The following is a 12,189-nucleotide window of genomic DNA, read 5'->3' as shown; positions in this document are numbered from 1 at the left end:
ACTCGAGCCCTGTTCCGCCCATGGCTGACCCCCCATACCCCGAGCTCCGTGCTGCCTGTGGCAGACCCTCCCCCCGAGCTCTACGCCACCTGTAGCTGGGGCTGACACCACCCCCACCCCCACGAGCTCCAAGGTGTGCCACCCATGGCTGACCCCCCCAGCTCAGCACTGCCTAGTACTGGGGATGACCCTCCATCCCCTCAGCTCTGCACCCCGTGCCACCCACAGCTGGGGATGACCCCCCAGCCAAGCTCCAAGGGGCTGAGTGCCTGAACTGTGTGCCACCCATGGCTGACCCCCTCCCTCCCCAGCCCAGCACTGCCTGGGACTGGGGCTGACCCCCCCTCCCCTGAGCACTGCACCCCGTGCCACCCACAGCTGGGGATGACCCCCCAGCCATGCTCCAAGGGGCCGAGTGCTGAGCTGTGTGCCACCCATGGCTGACCTCCCCACCCAAGCCCAGCACTGCCTGGGTCTGGGGCTGACCCCCCACCCCCCCAGCTCTGTGCTACCCCGCAGCTGGAGCTGAGTACCGGAGCCCTGTGCTGCCATGGCTGGGGCTGACGCCCCCCACTCCCTGCAACCTCCACACCGGCTGGTGCTGGGTCTGACTTCCTCCCAAGATCCATTCCGCATGCAGCTGCGGCTTGGACTGATCCCAGTGCCAGCTGGGGCTGGAGCTGACTCCAGAGCCCTCAGCCCAGCACCTCATGTTGCTGACCCTCCTCCCAATGTTTCTCCACTTTTTTGGTAAACTGGGCATTTGTTCGTTTGCTCTTTCCAACTGATTAGTTGGGGAAGAGCAAATGGGACAAATGCCCATTTTTGTCAAAAAAGTCAGGACGCCCGGGGCAGAGCTTAAAAATGGGACTGTCCCAGCCAAACTGGGGCGTATGGTCCAGGGGCGGTTCCAGACCCCAGCACGCCAAGCACGTGCTTGGGGCGGGGGGCGCTCTGCCGGTCGCTGGGAGGGCGACAGGCGGCTCCGGTGGACCTTCCGCAGGCGTCCCTGCGGAGGGTCTGGTGGCGCCGCGGGACCAGCGCACCCTCTGCAGGCACGCCCGCGGGAGGTCCACTGGAGCCGCGGGACCAGCGACCGGCAGAGCGCCCCCCGCGACATGCCGCCCTGCTTGGGGCGGCGAAATGTCTAGAGCCGCCCCTGGTATGGTCACCCTACACTTTGCTTTGTGCTGGTCCTTCACACAGGGGGATATTTCATCATACCGTAAGGGCAGGGAAGACAGGAACATTTCCAAGTTTGGTTTATTCATGAAAAAGAAACGCCTTCCCTCCATCTCCCCTCCCCCGCAGTATCCCACAGACAGTGAATTCTTTCTCTCAGTGGCAGTTCAAACAAATTAGAATAATAGTGTGTGGAGTGCATTCTGCCAGCTTCATAGCCCTGACTCCCCGCCAGTGCGAAATTCAATCAGGTGCCTATTCCTCACGGCCATGTTTGCAACATGTTCTCCATTTCGCACTATTCTAACTACTGCAGGGAAATCTTATCCTGCAGCTCATACAAAGCCCTGCTCTGTGCTGCCTGGATAATTTGCCATCATTAGCAGTGATGATTTTATATTCTACTATTCTATGATTCTGTTTTGTTTCTGTAGGGATGTCAGCGTGCCTGGCACTCGACAGTGGGTGAACATCTCTGTTTTAGAGAGCGCTCCTGTAACCACAGGCCCTTGTCTAAAGACCTCAGCATGTGAAGGTACCCTCCAGGACAATGCTGAGCAAACCTGCAGTGGTGTGTGGTTGCTATGGCCAGGATACATCATGGGCTTTCAAGGAAAGGAAGGCACTTGGTGGCCATTAATTGTGTGACTGTCCCAAGAGCAAAAGGCCTGGAGTCTGGAGGGGGTTAAGGAGAGAAGGGAATGGCCCCTCCCCAGGACCTCAATGAGGCTCCACTAGGTGGCCCTCTACAGCAGCTCAGTTGTAGCAGGAAAATGACTCTGTGGCCTCTGGTTGTGTGGTGACTGGTCATATGGGGAGTGAGTCTAGCCATAGGTTGGGTGGACAGTTAGGAAATGGATTCCCATTGGCTGGGATATGGGGGGGGGCAGTTCTCCCCTGCATTTCAGTTGCATTTTCAAGGCTTTTCACAAAGAAAAGGGATAGAGACTGAAAACAAAAATAAAATGCTTTAAATGAAAACTGGAGGCGTCTTTACAGGGCTGTTACAAAGCTCCCCCCTGCCCCAGTCTGCCAGGGCTCTTACCCTCTCTGAGTACACAAAACATCATTTGAGGGTTAGGGCTAATGTGGGGGTGACAGTTAAAGTTGTGGTTCGGGTCGGTTACTCTTATGGTCATAGACAGGGTTAATGTTAGTAGTTAGGATTATGGTTAAGGTTAGTGTTACAAAGATGAATTTTAGCATAGGGTTAGGGATATAATTAAGCTGCCTACCACAGAATGCATAAGAAGTAAAATATGCAACACAGAAGTTCTATAAATGCCTCAGTTTGAATGCTCCTGAGTATCTGTACTGCTAGAAAATTAGTTTATTAACTCACACTAGTCACTAGAGGCAAACCCAAATTACCTGTGGGTGTCATTATCCTCCAGTAGAAAACCTTACCCCTAGGCAGAGAGATTCTGAGAATGGGTACTTTGGGGGGTGGGTGTCTGAATAGGTTATACTGAGAAGACAGGAACTACCAAGCACCAGCAAAGGGTCAGAATTGTTTCTGATGGCAGCCAGTGCCACAAATGGAGTCAGGATTGTACTGAGCATCTCAGAAGAGTTTGTGTTATGGGGAAACAACATCTTCCAGCCCCCAAGGTGCGTTTAAAGTGCTTTAAAGGCTGTGTTTGTGCTTAGCAAGACTGCAGATCCATTGACACTGGGAAGATGGAGTTTGCAAGACAATTTCTTCTGGCTTTTGTGGAAAAGAGGGTGAGGAGGAGGTAGGAGGTGTTATACAGGATCACTGCTACCCACATGGAGTCTCGGAGCACATGCTAGGTCAACCAGTCTGGATGAACAACATTCAGACTTAACAGTCACCCAAAATTCCAGCCATTCTTCCTCTTCTAAGCATTAACTGAGAATGGAATGAGGCTTGGTTAGCATTTTACACTGGATTTATTTATGTATCCACATCTCCTAATTCAGCCAAGTCTGGAGGTAATTGAGAAAAAGACCCGGAGTTTCCAAACCATCCAGAACTGAGAAGGATTGGATAGCACAGGATATTTCTGCCCTGGAGAACAATTGTCACTTTAACTTGGGTTTATTGCCATTTTATATTAAGCCCATTTTTTTCAAAGAAGGACTTATACATGTGTGCAGCCTCTGGTTTCTGCTCATGCACCAGGGATTGTATGCAAACAGTCACAAGGGGACTGCAAGTAAAAGTGCATATTTGAAAAATCTGAGCATTTTGGATTTTTTAAACCCCTCTCTCTTTCTACCCCCTTCCCCAGATTTTCACAGACCTAGAAAATCTTGTGAGAGTAAAAATTGCATCTTAGAGGCAAGGAAAGTTCTAGATCCAACGAAATGCTTACACAGTAACATCCCAGGAAGGCAGGCAGATGTGGCTCATTTAGAACACAGTCTGTCTATCCAATGTATTTGCTTTTTGTCATGCATTTTCCAGTCTTTTTCTAGCTTGCTTTTGAATCTATACCCATCTGCAGTTTCTCCTTCTGCTTTTGGTTGTCCATTCCACATTAATCACCCTTGCAGTAAGTAAGTTTACTTTAATCACCCTTAATGCCCTCTTTTCTTGGATTCATTTCACACCTTCTTGTTTCTGAGCCTGTTACCCACTCAGAGATCTGCAGCTTTTGAAATCTGGGACAAAATGGACACAATTACACATCTTGATGTTACAGCATTGCAACACACCATCTTCATGACAATACAAATGTCATTTCATTGCAAAACATCGGAGCAAAACTCACCTGACGCTACTATATTCCACACAGCTCCCATACTTTGATTTGACCCAGGCACATTAAAAGATATGGAAAACTTCTGAGAAATCTTAGTAGGGTTTCAGACTGGTAATAAAACAGCATTCATGGGCAGGAGCTTGTGCCTTTGGCATAACGGCATTTTCCAGGAGAACATAGTTCTTTAAATTTGGATATAAAGAGGCATCTAATAAGAGACCAAACCAGCCATACTTTAGCCTTGCACTCTCTTCCCTCAAAGATTTAGTCTCCCTTTTTTCCCCCTCCAGGGAATGTACCTCAGTTTCTCCAGGGAACACCAACTGCCTCCATCCAATCTTGTTTATTTCAACTAACTCTCACAGTTCAGCTGCTTTCAAGACTTAATGATGATGGCAAAACTTTGGATGAAGGCTTAAGGAGAATTAAGAAAATGTACCTCCTCTTGACAGAGGAGGATATCAGGTCTTTGATCCCTCATGTACATATCTATGGGGTGTCCCAGGTTCCTTCAGTCTTCAGAACTGTCAGTGGCTTTTTGTTTCAGGGAGAATATGGAGTGCTCCCTCATCACCTCCACAAACAAATTCCCCATTGTCTCCCCATGCTACAAGCTCTTGTCCAGGACTGAGAGCTTTTCTGTTCAAACCCCACCCTGCTCCAGGAAATGGGAGGGGAGGAAGAAAAAAAGGAGGGGAGGGGAGAAACAATTTTATTTCTTTTTTTTTTTTTTTAAATAAAGCAAGTTTTGGAATAGAAACATAGTAATAAATATGCTCCTGTGACTTTTTGTGTTTTCTCAGCTGTAAAGAAAATAGGAAAACTATTCCATTCTGTCTGGCTTCCAAACCATTCTGAGACTAAGCCCTTTATGCAGTGGGCTGCTCGGATGTTGCTCCCGCCAAGGCCGGTTTTGACGTGATTCCTGGGACAAGAAAGTCTTTTTTGAACCAAGAATGAAACATGGCAGCGGTTACTGTGATATTGTGTCACTGCGGTGTGTTGCCCACAGCTTGATGGGGGCTGACATTCCCCACATCAGCCTCCTCCGTCAGACAGCAAATTGGAGGCACAGAAAGAGACTCTATTAGAGTGAGGGTAGCAAGAAAAGGAGGGGTTGCTTAGGACTCAGGAAAGCAGCAGATTTCATCATACACCTCAGCCAACTTATCTCACTCCTGTCCTGGAGTACCCCTTGCTGTTGTGGTCATGGGCTCTCTTATACACAGCTCGGTGGACTGGCAGGACTTGGCCTCTCCCTCCTGACTGGCAGGAATGTTGTGCACCTCAAGAACACATGGTTTAGCACTTCTCTTTTCATCTGTCTATACAGTAAATGGAACTCAAATAACTAATCAGCTCTAATTCACACCCTGGGTTATTTCAGTTTAAGTTCCTGTATGCACACACAGTGCAATATAAGAGCCCTGTTTCTATATGACATAACTATAACTACCAGCTTAATTAAATCAACCCAAAGGCAATCTTATACCAAAATAAGCGTATCCACACACAGACTTACACCAAACTAACGAAGGGTGTTAAGGGCAACTGATACGGTGATTTCACATTCCATTTACCAGGCGGACAAGCTCCCACTTGAGGAGTGAGATGCCAGGATGAGATTCCAGTCACAATCCTGAACAACTAATACTGCTAAGTTTCAGGGAGTGGAGAGTCACACCCCGACAATTTGCATGGAGCAGATTTCCTTTTGAATGCATATTAACCCCATATAAACTACCATGGGCCATACCCACCACACAATGGGCCACCTTCTTCTCCATTTACTCCAGTCTCACACCAGTGTAACTCCACTGACATTAACAGAGTTACTCCAGAATCACAGTGGCATGAATGAGAGCAGAATTAGGTTAGACGTACTGTCCTTCTGGCCCCCAACAGCACCGTCACATCTCCCACTCAACCACTAACATTAATTTTCCAACAAATCACTAGTGAAACTAGTAGCAGAGAGCAGAATGCCTTGCCACCTGCAATGGACACCATCAACGTTTCCACCATTCAAGCATTCAAGAACAAGGTGTAATATATCTGGGAATGAGTGGGAAACAAGTTGCATTCTTCACACTTGATACAACATCAGCACTGAATTACTCTTGAGGTGCTGCGGTTCCCAGTGCAGGTCATCTATGGAGACCAAGTCATTATCTCAAAATCTTGCTCAGTGATTCAGGAAAGAAGGATCACCCATGTCTGTGTCTACTTGTGTCGTATATACACATTTATTAGAAATATATATATTTCCTATATGCTTAGGAAATCCTATCTCCCTGGCTTCCCTGCTGAGTCTCACAACACATCTACAACATTTAGGGGGGTAAATAAAGGAAATCTCTCATTCACTATTCATTTTCCCCAGGAGTTGCTCAATTATTGGCATGGGTTCCAGGTCTCAAATTCCTTGTGCTGCCTGTGTGCCTGTGATGGGAGTGTCTGTTATCTGTTCCACCAGCTATTACAAAGGATTAGGATATCATTCTCCCTGTAAACTGAAGAAAGAACGTGTTCTTCATATATCTAATTCTTATTGGCAAATGGTTGGGCTGGGGCAAATGCCTCCAGTTATCTGCCTCCTGGCCCTCTCTACGTGTTAGTTTATCCATCAAAGCCTAGGACATCCATGGGTGCCAAATACAAGCAACTGTAATTGTCCTTTGCTCTTCTCTAGCATGTGCCATCTGAGGATTACAAAACTCTTCCCAAAAGTTAGTTAACTGAGGGCTTGGCTATACTACTGGCCGGATTGATGGGCAGCGATCAATCCAGTGGGGGTCGATTTATTGTTTCTAGTATAGATGCAATAAATCAACCACTGATTGCTCTAGCATCAACTCCGGTACTCCATCTCAATGAGAAGCACAATAGGAATCGACAGGAGAGCGTCTCCCATCTACACACCACAGTGAAGACACCGCAGTAAGTAGACCTGAGTACGTTGACTTTAGCTACATTATTCATGTAGCTCAGGGTTTCTCAAACAGGGGTCACCGCTTGTGTAGGGAAAGCCCCTGGCGGGCCGGGCCAGTGTGTTTACCTGCCCTGTCCACAGGTCCGGTCAATCGCAGCTCCCACTGGCCGCGGATTGCTGCTCTGGGCCAATGGAGGCTGCGGCAAGGATCACCATCTCCATTGTATTCTTGGGGAGACTAAGACATGGAGCAGAGAACTGACTTGTACAGCAAGGCAGTGACAGAAATGGGAATAACACTGAGGAGTCCATATTCCCAGTCCACTCAACTAACCATGAGCCCCCCGTCTCTCTCTAGAGCCAGGATGGATAGCAGTCACTTATACCACAAAATTCTCCTTTCTCTGAAATAAAACCAACATACTTTGGCTCTCAGATCCATGACTTCAGACTAGAACTGGTTGGAGATTTTCGGTTGAAAATTTTTTTCAATAGAAAATGTCATTTCTTGATGTTGTCTAAAATTTTTGATTTTCTGTTGGGAAAATCAAAATGAATTTTTTTGTTTTGGGTCTGGTCAACTCCATCTGAGTTGCTGGAACTCTTCATGCCTCCATTATCCTCTATGGCCCAGGTTTCTTGATGGACTATACCTCCTCTGATGCATGACAGTCTCTTCTTTTGTTGAACTACCACGGCACATCATAGGAGATACACTCCAGAACAGGGACATAAGATATCCAAACTATAATTCTGATGAGGCACCGTGTTAATGCAGAGGGACACAGATTAATGCTGAACTGACCCAAAATGAAGCATTAATTGAAATTTTCTATTCCATGAAAAGTTTTAATGTTTCAGCTTTCTATCTTAATTCAGGACTTCTGAAGGTATAAGGGGACACCGTTGCTCTTGGGTCAGAGGCCTGCAGCTGACTGGCTGGCTGATTAGCTCCTCCCGCTGCTCCTAGGAAAAAGACCTGCAACTTAATTGGCTGATCCTCATAAAAGAAGGCAGCAGGACATGGAGGGGAGGGACTGCAATACCTGCCAGAAAGCTGAGGGGCTAGTGGCTGTGTGCGCCAGATGGACTGTGGCCGGAGCAACTGCAGAGAGGAACTGCTCCAAGAACCAAATACGCAATGGGTGACTGTATGAAGTCCTGTTGTCGCTGAGGTTCTGAAGTGAGAGCCAGGAAGCTTGGACTGATGAACTTATGGGTGTGAGGGACAGCTTTGGGGAGGGGACCACTTGGCCTGCACAGACTTTTGAGGGAAGAGTCTGTGAAGCTTTGATCTTGTTTTGTTAAGAAGGCTTGAAATAAAAAACAAAACAACTAACTGCTGGAAACTGGTTCCCTGGATTCTGTGAGAGGGCTCCAGACATACTTCCCCAGAGAGGAAACTGGCTTAGCAAGTGTAAACTCGAACCCAAACAGGAGGAGAGGGCTATAAGATAGGCCCTGATCCTGTACAAGGACAAAAACAAATTTTGAAATACTGGAATTTCCCACAGGGTGAAAATTCTGATTTTCAACTGCTTTATGTGACCTGTACAGTGGAACAAGCAGTTGACAAACCACCTACACAGCCTTTGAACTCCTTTAGGAATTTAGCTCAGCCCTGTGAAGTAGAAAGACGATTGCAGCTGAATGGAAGTTTTGTTCATGGGAGATACAATCCAGAACAGGGCATAAGATGTCCAAACTATGACTGTGATGAGGCACCATGATACGGACTGAGGATAAACAGCGTGTTCAAAAAACTGCTGAGAAATTTGATTTCTCACCTAGAAGTCTGGATGCTTTTTTGAACCTTTCTGGTCTGTAAACCAAGCTAGAAATGCCATCACAATAGGTTCTGCCATGAGATTTCCAATGAACTCACACAGGAAAATGATAAAAGACAAAAACACTATGGAGAAGTATCGGGAGAACAATCTTTGCTGTGGTACTTTGGTGAGGGAAATTGTTTCTGATATAACTGGCTTTTTTGAAACCCTAAAAAAAGTTCTGGTTTTGTTAGAACTCTCAACGAAGGTTTTGGTGGCTTCTTTCTTATGTAAACTCCTTTGCTTATTACTAGACACAGTCTGCTAAAGAATCTCATCACATACTTCTAACATTTCAGAAAAATCTTCATATAGAGAAATCAATGTATTCCCCTCCAAAGGGCCAATCTCCTAGGAACAACCTACTGTTTCAAACCATCAGGCAATGGCAGAGTCTACACCAGGGAAACATATTCCCTGGAGAAGCATGGCTCGTTAAATAAATGAACAGTGGGAAATAGTGCTTTAAACACTAATTAACAGACCCATGTATCTGCTGAACTCTAGCTCTAAAGGTGATGCATTAGTTGTAGTGTGGATAGCGAGAGAGATAAAGGGATGGCTGGATACAGTGTGATAAACTACCACTAAAGAAACCAACAAAGAGTGGCTGTTTAACAGTGCTGGCTCCGCTAAGAGAGGTGTTATAGGACTGCAGTCTGTGCACATGGGGATACTTTGGGGGCAGATGCTGAAAACAGGAGGTTGCTTAATAGGACTGATCTCTTGTACTGGTTTCACCGTGTACCTAACATAAGTGAACTAATGTTAAGCAAGAATCTTGCAAACAGTCTCCAAATATCCTAGTCTCCTGCCTGGTACATAACACCTGCTTCCGCCATAGTGCTCAGATGTGCAGTGCACTCCCCATGGAACTACAGAGACACGGAGCAGATCGTGTGCCCTTCATTCTGTGTGAAGTTGGCCCTATCTCATTACTGTCATCTAGTGTCATTAGCAGGCATGGCCAGGAAGTTGGCACCTGCTCATTTGAATTTTGTTCTTAGTGTATCTTCCATTAAAACATCAAATGGCAGCATGAAATCTACCAGCTCAGCATGACTTCTATGGCTTTCTCAGGGGAATGATTCCTATCTGAGAACAGCTCAGCACACCTCCTGCCCTCTCCCAGTGACTGCTTACGTTCAGCTTGCCGGCAGCATCCATCCATTAAACTCTAACATTCCCACACTAGCATCAGCTTCCTGGATGCACAATCAGCTTCAACAATGGAACCCTCTGGACAACCATATACCAGAAACCCACGGATCACCATACCTGCTTTTGTAGACACAGTAGCCACATCAAACACACCAAGAAATCTGTTATCTACAGCCAGACACTCAGATACCACGGCGAATATGCTCCGAGGAGAACGTCTGGGATACACACCTCAACACACTCAGAATAGCCTTCACCAAACAAGGATACTCCACCAGAGAAGTACATCGCATCATGGAATGGGCCACCCAAATACCCCAAGAGAACCTGCTTCAATACAGAAATAAAACCCCCTCTGACCGCATACCCTAGTTGTCACCTACCACCCTACACTAGAATCCACATGGGGAATCATCAAACAACTACACTCCAAACTCAATGGGGACCCCATCCTGAAAGAATTGTTTCCTGACCCCCTTCTTTTGGCCTTAAAATAACCCCCAACCTCTCCAAGCTCATCATCAGAAGCAAGCTTCACAGACCATGTCATACCAACTCAAAGCAGCACCAGACTTTGCCAGAACAACAGATGCAAAACCTGCAGACATAGCTCCACTGCTACATTGATCAATACCACCCACAACACACCTTATATGATCCATGGATCCTACACATGTCTATCACAACATGTGATGTACCTCATCCAGTGCACTAAATATCCCAATAACAACTATGCGGGTGAAACCAGACAATCACTACGCTCTCCAATGAACTCTCACAGGAAAATGATAAAAGCTGAAAACACCACATCAGCTGTAGGTGAACACTTTTCACAAAGCGATCACTATACATCTGACCTATCAATCCTCATCCGCAAAGGAAACCTGCACAACACTTTGAAAAGATGCATAACTTTGCTAGACATTAAAAATCATGGACTGGACAGAGACATTGGATTTATGGTTTATTACAACAATCTGTGATCCACTAACTCCCTCTTTTTGTCCTATGACTTCAGAGGCGTTAACGGGCGACTCTACCTTGAAAGGTCCTTTACAATATGTGCTAACTACTTATGCTAAACTCTCTCTTCCACCTTGCACGTAGCTGTGACACTCAGGGTACCTTTCCCAGACCTGAAGAGCTCTGTATGACTCGAAAGCTTGTCTCTCTCGCCAACAGAAGTTGGTCCAATAAAAGATATTACCTCACCCACCTTGTCTAGCAGACTAGCTGCCTACAGATCTCAAAGGTCCTGGTTCAAGTCTTAACTGTGGTCACATGCACAATGATTCCACTCATTGCTCTGTCCATTAGTGAGGTGGATGTGACAGACAACAACTCTCACCTATCATCATTATTTAGCACCCCAGGTGGGCACAGTGTCCTACAAACTTGTAGGAGAACGAGGTACCTGCCCCAAATTGCTTACAGACTGAATCAAATAGATCTAACACACTGATTCATAATCAGACTACTGTAGATAGCATCCAAGTGGAGATTAGAGATGGGAGCTCACCGAGAGAAGGGAGCACTGAGGAGAAAGGAGGACAGTGTGCACGAGGGAGGGGTGAAGACTGGGCTTCGTGCCCAGGAAGACAACACTACATATGTGCAACATGCCTGAATTAGCATGTCAGGGAGAAACTGAACTCTGGGGCCTGGCTGATATTTGAGCACCTGATTTCTCATTCTGCAAATTGTGTTAATCCCTTGTTTGTTTGTTTGTTTGTTTTCATTTCCTTGGATTTTTTTTAATTAAAAAAGGGGGAAGTGGGAAAAATCCATCACTATGTAGCTTGTTCTTTGTACAAACTCTGTAGGCTTTGCCAATGGAGCTTTTAAATTCCTTGAACTGTATCTATTTGGTCTCCACAGTTTACCTGCTCTTTGCCACCCGCATCCAAGCTTGCATCTCTTCCAGTCTCACCTGTTTAACTAAATAGAGACAAACCTGAACACATCTGGCCTCTGGATCCCTCTCCCCAGCCTGCTTTCACCGTCACTGTTGACAATTCTGCTATTCTTCCTGTCACTCAAGCTTGCAGCCTTGGGGTTACGGAATCATAGAAATGTAGGGCTGGCAAGGACCTCAAGAGGTCATTTAGTCCAGGCTGGCACTAAGACAGAACTAAATACACACAGTCCAACCCGGACAGGTGTTTGTCTAACCTGTTCTCCAATGATGGGGAGTCCACAATCTCCCTTGGAAGCCTGTTCTAGGGCTTAACTATCCTTATAGTTAGAAAGTTTTTCCTAATATCTAACCTCAATCTCCCTTGCTGCAGATTAAGCCCATTACTTTTTGTCCTACCTTCAGTGCACATGGACAACAATTGATCACCTCCTCATTGTA

General features: G+C 46.3%; 1 protein-coding gene across 1 annotated transcript in view; it reads right to left on the bottom strand.

Annotated features, from left to right (window-relative positions):
- The window catches only part of ACAN (aggrecan), a 50,891-nt gene extending 39,120 nt beyond the window's left edge, over positions 1-11,771 (bottom strand). Inside the window, exon 1 of the mRNA XM_039493418.1 lies at positions 11,717-11,771. The gene's annotated coding sequence lies outside the window, so the exon portion shown is untranslated. The remainder of the gene's footprint in view (positions 1-11,716) is intronic.
- Between the last annotated feature and the right edge of the window lie 418 nt (positions 11,772-12,189).

The sequence above is a fragment of the Mauremys reevesii genome, linkage group 10 (genome assembly GCF_016161935.1).
Source record: "Mauremys reevesii isolate NIE-2019 linkage group 10, ASM1616193v1, whole genome shotgun sequence".
NCBI lineage: Eukaryota > Metazoa > Chordata > Testudines > Geoemydidae > Mauremys > Mauremys reevesii.
This window is presented reverse-complemented; position numbering and strand designations above follow the sequence as displayed.